This window comes from Elephas maximus, chromosome 7 (genome assembly GCF_024166365.1).
Source record: "Elephas maximus indicus isolate mEleMax1 chromosome 7, mEleMax1 primary haplotype, whole genome shotgun sequence".
Classification (NCBI taxonomy): Eukaryota; Metazoa; Chordata; class Mammalia; order Proboscidea; family Elephantidae; genus Elephas; species Elephas maximus.
In genome coordinates this window covers 114837033-114845103 of record NC_064825.1, presented here as the reverse complement: position 1 = coordinate 114845103, position 8071 = coordinate 114837033, and the positions used below count along the sequence as shown (strand labels likewise).

The 8071-nt window shown below is 36.9% G+C and overlaps 1 pseudogene; it reads left to right on the top strand.

Moving 5' to 3' along the window:
* The first annotated feature begins 432 nt into the window (after positions 1-432).
* On the top strand, positions 433-1379 carry LOC126080763 (olfactory receptor 5F1-like; annotated as a pseudogene).
* Positions 1380-8071: the final 6692 nt, after the last annotated feature.

The following is an 8071-nucleotide window of genomic DNA, read 5'->3' as shown; positions in this document are numbered from 1 at the left end:
CAGAGTGATTTTAAGGGAGAGAAAATAATATCCTTGAGATAAATCCACATGATTCTACAGAGAATCTGAGAGACTTCGGCAAGAATATTTCTGTCCTTTACTCTTGATTGTGGGCTGGCATACAAAGAAGGGAACAACCAACATTATATTTGCAGAAGCTGAACTGAAGCCTGTGGACTTAGGTGCTTTAAAAGCCCTCCAACCCAGCTTCGATACAATCGCTTGTTAAAACAAAATATACTTTCCAGTAGTACTCTAATTTTCCTCTTTTCTTCAGTCATTTCATTTACTATTCTATGTTATCCTAGGTTTTTATTTTTTTTTTTCCATGTATAAATATCCTCATTGACATTTCAACTTCTTCCTGTAAAGTTTTGGAGAGGGAAACATTTACACTTGATCCAAAGTTTAAACAAAACATATTTGTAACAAATGACCAGAAAAAACTGTACCTCACTGACTGAGTTCATCCTGCTGGGATTAGCAGACACCCTGGAGCTACAGATCACCCTCTTTTTGCTCTTTTTTTTGTGATTTACACACTCACAGTCCTGGGGAATGTGGGGATGATCCTGCTAATCAGGGTGGACTCTCGACTTCACACACCCATGCATTTCTTCCTGGCTAACTTGTCCTTTGTGGATGTTTGCTACTCATCCACCATCACCCCAAAGATGCTGGTAGATCTGTTGTCTGAGAGGAAAACCATCGCCTTTCCTGGCTGCTTCCTGCAGATGTATTTCTTTATTGCCCTGGCAACAACTGAATGCATCCTCTTTGGGTTAATGGCCTATGACCGCTATGTGGCCATATATAACCCACTCCTTTACTCCTTAATCATGTCCAGGACAGTCTTCCTTAAAATGGCGGCTGGGGCCTTTACAGCAGGATTGCTGAACTCCATGGTTAACACAAGTTATGTAAGCAGCTTACTATTGTGTGGTTCCAATATCATACATCACTTCTTCTGTGACAGCCCCCCTCTTTTTAAGCTCTCTTGTTCTGACACACGCCTGAATGAAAGCATTTTTTCCACTTTTGCTGGTGTGAATATGGTCGGTGCTCTGCTGGTCATCTTTACCTCCTACTCCTACATTCTCATCTCCATCTTTCGTATGCATTCAGGGGAGGGGAGGGGCAAAGCATTCTCAACTTGTGCCTCCCGCTTGACTGCTATAATTTTGTTCTATGCAACCTCCATCTATACTTATCTGAAACCCAGTTCTAGCTACTCTCTGAGTCAGGATGAAGTGGCTTCCGTGTTCTACACAGTGGTGATCCCCATACTGAACCCTCTGATCTACAGCCTCAGGAATAAGGAAGTAAAGAAGGCTTTATGGAATGTGATTACCAGGAAAAGAATCCCTTCATTTATGTGATTGCATGGGTAATTTTCCAAAATAAGTGGAGTATTTAACTAACCTTCAAAGCCTAGTTCAAGCATATTGGTGTTCATTAAAGTATTTTCAAAGTAAATACATTCTGTAAATACTCAAGTATCTATATCCAATCTTGGGTGATATAGATTCAAATACTAACACAGGACTACAGGACCTTCATCTTATAATTGTGCAACTTCACTGGGTCCTTACCAATACAGTTTATTCATAATGAAATCTTGGCCATGGAAATTAAGGGATTAAGTGTTTAGAAATAAAAGTCACAGTGTTAAAAGACCTACCAGGTAGAATATTTTGGACTATCCATTCATTGTTTCCCTTAAGTATTTATTTTCACCACTTTTAAAATAATTGTTTTCCATATGTCATATATTTAAAAAATGCTTTTATATTATAATGGATTTTCTTTTTTAATTTATTGATATTCCTCATGGAGAGAGTTGCTTAAATCAAATTTCAGAGCTATAGTTTTATTAAAATGCTAAACTTCCAAACATTTATTTCTCTTTTCCCACCTATGTTTACATGTACATTAATTAAAGAATACATATGAGTTTGTTTAAAGATATGCCGTCAAGAAAACTGCTGACTGATTAAAATTCATCAATTATAGTACTCTTTCCATCTTACCCTTCTCCTCAAAAAATTCTAAGACTTTTTCTCCCTTTCTGTATCCTGGATTCAAACATACACAAAATCACACACAAAAGCACCCAAGTACTACAAAGAGTTCAGTGGGGCATAGTTCCAAAGGACGTAGATAAATATTCAGTGGATGACTATGACCCTAATTCTTTAGAACTGGCTTTTAATTTTTCTTTTCATAGAATTCTTTCCTCAATTATCAAAAAAACTTGAAATTAATCTCAATAGTAATACTAAGCATTATTAATATGAAGGTAGGCATGTATTAAGGGAATCAAATATGTGATTAAAATATTGCACAAACAAATGGTAATTTTCATGTATTGAATTGTGCCCCCCCAAAATATGTGTCCACTTGGTTAGGCCATGATTTCCAGTATTGTGTGGTTCTCCTCTATTTCGTGACTGTAATTTTATGTTAAAGAGGATTAGGGTAGGATTGTAACACCCTTACCCAGGTTGCATCCCTGATCCAATATAAAGGGAGTTTCCCTGGGGTGTGGCCTGTACACCTTTTATCTTACAAGACAAAAAAAGGAAAGGGAAGTAAGCAGAGAGGGGAAACTCATACCACCAAGAAAGCAGTGCCAGGATCCTTTGGACATAGGGTTCCTCTGCAAAGAAGTCCCTAGTCCGGGGGAAGATTGATGAGAAGGCCGACGGATAGAGAAAATCTTCCCCTGGAGCCAACACCCTGAATTTGGGCTTTTAGCCTATTTTACTGTGAGGAAATAAACTTCCTTTTATTAAAGACATCCACTTGCAATATTCCTGTTATCGCAGCACTAGATGACTAAGACACTAATATTATGTTCCTTCTGATGTAACATTTAGGAATAGAAACAATTTGGAGATGAAATGTAGTTATTCTGATACTTAGGGCTTTAGATACATTTTGTTTTGATTTATGCTCATCAAAAGACTTCACCAAAAGAGTAAAAAGAGAATCTACAGACTGAGAAAGAAAAAATTGGCTATTACAAAGCAGACAAAGGTCTAATGTCTAAAATCTACAGGAAAATCCAACACCTCTACAACAGAAAGACAGATAATCCAATTAAAAAAATGGGCAAAGGAAATGAACAGACATCTCACCAAAGAAGACATTCATGTGGTCAACAGATACATGAGGAAATGCTCATGATCACTAGCCATTAGAGAAATACAAATGAAAACCACAGTGAGAAACCATCTCACCCCAGTATTACTAGCATGAATCCAAAAAATAGGAAATAGCGAATGTTGGAGAGGCTACAGGGATATCAGAACTCTTATGCAGTGCTGGTGGGAATGCAAAACGATAAAACCATTTTGAAAAAGTATATGGTGCTTCCTTAGAAAGCTAGAAACTGAAATACCATATGATCCAGCAATTCTACTTCTAGGAATGTATCCTAGAGAAATAAGAGTTGTCACAAGAATAGACAGATGCACACTCATGCTCATTGCAACATTGTTCAAAATAACAAAAAGATGGAAACAAACTAGATGCCATTATTAGATTAATGGGTTAACAAACTACTGTACCTGCACACAATGTAGTATTAGGAAAAGATAAAGAACAATGACGAATCTGCAAAGCATCTCCTTACATGGATAAATCTGGAGGGCATTATGCTGAGTGAAATAAGTGAAAAACAAAAGGACAAATATTGTACGAGTCCACTACTGTAAAAACTCATGAAAACGTTTACACACGAAAAAGAAATGATCTTTGATGGTTAGGAGGAAGGGGAAGATGTGGGGATGAAAAACACTAAATAGACAGTAGATAAGTAATAACTTTGGTGAAGGGTAAGACAATATGTAATACTGGGGAAGCCAGCACAACTTGTACAAGGCAAGATCATGGAAGCTCCCTAGACACATACTAACTCCCAGAAGGATCAAATTGCTGGGCTGATGGCTATGGGGACCATGGCCTTGGGGAACATCTAGCTCATTGGCATAACATAGGTTATAAAGAAAATGTTCTGCATTCTACTTTGGTACTCAGTGTCTGGGGTCTTAAAAGCCTGCGAGCAAGGGAGAATGAAGAAAACTAAAAATACAAGGGAAAGATTAGTCCAAAGGACTAATGGTCTGCAACTACCATGGCCTCTACCAAAATGAATCTAGTACAACTAGATGGTGCCCAGCGACCACCACTGACTGCTCTGACAGGGATCACAATAGAGGGCTCTGGACTGAGCTGGAGAAAAATGTAGAACAAATTTGTAACTCATAAAAAAAAAGACCAGACTTACTGGTCTGACAGAGACTGGAGAAACCCCAAAAATATGGCCCCGGACACCATATTAGCTCAGTAATGAAGTCACTCCCAAGGTTCACCCCTCAGCCAAAGCTTAGAGAGTCTCACAAAAAAAAAAAAAGAGACTAAAAGGGCACACCAGCCCCAGCGCAAGGACTAGAAGTCAGGAGGGAACAGGAAAGCTGGTAACAGGGAACCCAAGTTCAAGAAGGGGGTGTTAACATCTTGTGGGGTTGTTAACCAATGTCTTAAAAAATATGTGTCCTAACTGTTTAATGAGAAACTAGTTTGTTCTGTAAAACCTTCATCTAAAGTATAGTAAAAAAAATATTCTGAAAAAAAGGAGAAAATGATGAACATTGTCGACAGAAATTGAAGATTTTTGAAGAAAATGATAGACATGGTTAAGATTTATCTCAAAAACTCTTCTGCGTTTCTGAATCAGGCTACAAGCCCTCGACCTCAGAATTAGTACCAATATTTTTAACTGCATGTGTTGTTAAATGAACAAATAAACAAAAGAAAATAAATAAAATGCAATTTATTAACTGAGTTTGTGTTGAGAAATGTCAAAATTTATTAATATAATTATAGGAGAAGCAGTAAGGTTAAAAAAAAAAAAAAAGGACAAATTCAGAGGGAGTATTGGAATAGAAGGTTTATTTTCCGGGGAAACAGAATGCTTATATAAGTACTGTGAAAAAAGTAAAAGAAAATTTAAAGTTTCATTTCACAAATCATAAAATTATTATGCCCAAATCATGTGTTACAGAAGATGATGGCATATCAGAATCATTTGAGACCTAGATCTGGTGAGCATTATCTGAAGAAAAAAAAGAAAAAATTAAGGAAAAAATGTTACAGATATAAACCAAAAAACCAAACCCAGTGCTGTCGAGTCAATTCCGACTCATAGCGACCCTAGAGGACAGAGTAAAACTGCCCCATAGAGCTTCCAAGGAGTGCCTGGCGGATTTGAACTGCCGTCCATTTGGTTAGCAGCCTTAGCACTTAACCACTATACTACCAGGGTTTCCGGTACAGATATAATAGCAGATATACCTATGGTTAATTGCAATGGCATAGTTTTATTCTCCAATTGTAATTTTCTAGCTCACCGTGGACTCTTAAAATGTCATCAAAGATCAGAAAAAGAGCGACAAAGAAGTTTCTATTTTTTAAATGGACCATTGCTAGTGATTTTCTATTTTTTAATTTTGATTTTTTTCCTACAACAATAATACATATTAGATTTTCCCTTAGGCATAGGCTGATAGCTTCATATAAGACTCATAAGCAGTATCTATTTAATATTGATTTTCCTAACCCTAAATAATAAATTTGATGTGAAAGAACACATGGGATTTTAAAGACACCAACATGTTTCTGTAAACACGGGTGGTGTAGTGGTTAAGAGCTGTAGCTGCTAACCAACAGGTCGGCAGTTTGAGTCCACCAGACACTCCTTGGAAATTCTATGGGGCAGTGCTACTCTGTACCATAGGGTCGCTGTGAGTCGGAATCCACTCGATGGCAATGGATTTGGTTTTGTTTTGATTTTAATTAACATCCCTTGATATCAATGTCTGAACCACTAAGAGCAGACTTTCTCCAAAGGTTGTGCCAGGACACATTTCACAAATGCTCTGTGATACATTATTTCCCAATTTTACTTTTCTTATCAAAGATGTCATTTTAATTCTGTCATCTGTATCCTATTTCAGAAATCAGCATTTTTCATATCAGGGATGTTGATTGTTTAACTGAATCCATTCCTGGTCTGGGTTCAATGTTTTTTTTTTCTGATGTTGCATCCTTGGGCTTGTGAATGGAGTAAGGAATAAAATAACAGCACTAGTAACAATGTTATCTTACTTTTTTTTTCTTTTTTGCATTTTGCTACTTAATTTTGAGAACTGCACTTTTACAAAAAAAAAATTTTAAAAGAAAATCTGCATTAATTAACATCTAAGTATATTTGGCTTAATTAACCATTATGCACGATACGACATCCTTATAAATGCTACTTCACAAATTATCTGGGATCCAAAAACTATCACTATTTATAAATTGCTTGATGGGGGAAAAAAATAAATAAATAACATGTTTGGTGTATGTGTGTGTGTTCTGTCTACTTAAAAACTCAAAAGTAAATGTGTTTCAGGTTATTCTTTAATTATGTCATCAATGACTTTTTAAATTTCCATTATATACACCTTTGGAGAGAAATGGTTAAAAGCCGTTAATGATCTTTAACACTGCTTTTGTAACTGCTAAAGGTGTTCATACAACCTACAATCACTTTCATCCTTCCATTTCTACCACTGGTCAACTTTTTCTATTAGTTTCTATACCCTTAAATGCTCCACCTGCAACAAACTCTGTTTATCCCATGACATGCATATTTTCCTGATGACTGAGGCTCAAAGATGACTAAAGTGAATATGGGAACAGGGTAGAAGTAAAGAAAGTTGGTTTTGAAGTCCAATATATATCAGATTCAGTAGGAATACGTTCAGCCATAAACACTGGGTAGTCTGGTTTACTAGGCTTGGAATGGCCTCTCTTAATGTTGTTAGATGCTGTGGAGTTAGTTTTTGTATCATAGTGACACCATGTGACAATGTAGAACTGCCTTTTAGAGTGTTCTAGACTGTAATCTTTACAGAAACAGAGCTCCAGGACTTTTCTGAGGAGTAGGTGGATGAGTTTGAACTGCCAACCTTCTGATTAGCAACCTTTGGGTTAGCAGCTGAGCACTAAACTGTTGCGACTCCAAGCCTCCTTAGAATGGCCTCCAGGAGGATTCATATGGAATTCTTACAGGTGTTTCTGCAGCAGGTCTTACAGGGACAATGCTCTAAAATACTGACATAACTCTCAGTTCATGGATTATACGTCATACTCATTTTTTTCTCACCTTCATTAGCTAAATTTAACCTCTTTATATAGAAAAAAGCAAAATGTCCTTTTTAAAACTTTACCACCACATTGTCATACGGTAAATCAAATATCCAAATGACAAATTTTACAACATTTCCACTAATAGGATATCCACTAAAATCATTTGGAATGATTCGATGTGAATGATTTACATCTTCTTCCCAATTTATTTAGTAATTCAATAATTTGTTTATGTAAGTATGTACTTACAGATATTTATTTTATACTTTGGGTTATAATCCAGTACTACTTCAGTTATTTTGTCTCTCAGGTTGTTTCAGTTTGTCCATTGGGAGCTCTTTGACTCCTGTGCACCTTTGACATACCTGCCTCAATGTTCATTGCTTTTTGTTTGTTATTTCATTGGATTTTTAAGCTTTTCTTCTTTTTCACAATAAAATGTGCTCCAGATTCATCTTGCATATTTCCTGCCCTAGACCTAGAGTCAGCCATTTCTCCAAAGAAATCTTGTTCCTTAAATTGGAAACCGAAATTAGAAACCAAGATCTGGGAACTAGTTGTGCACATGGCTCCTGGAATATCATTAGTTCTGTTGTTGTTGTTGTTGTTGTTAGGTGCCGCTGAGTCAGTTCCAACTCATAGCAACCCTCTGCACAGCAGAACGAAACACTGCCTGGTCCTGCGCCATCCTTACAATCGTTGTTATGCTTGAGCACATTGTTGCAGCCACTGTGTCAATCCACCTCATTGAGGGTCTCCCTCTTTTCCGCTGACTCTGTACTCTGCTAAGCATGATGTCCTTCTCCAGGGACTGATCCCTCCTGAAAACATCAGGAAGAAGGACCCGGCAGTCTACTTCTGAAAAGCATTA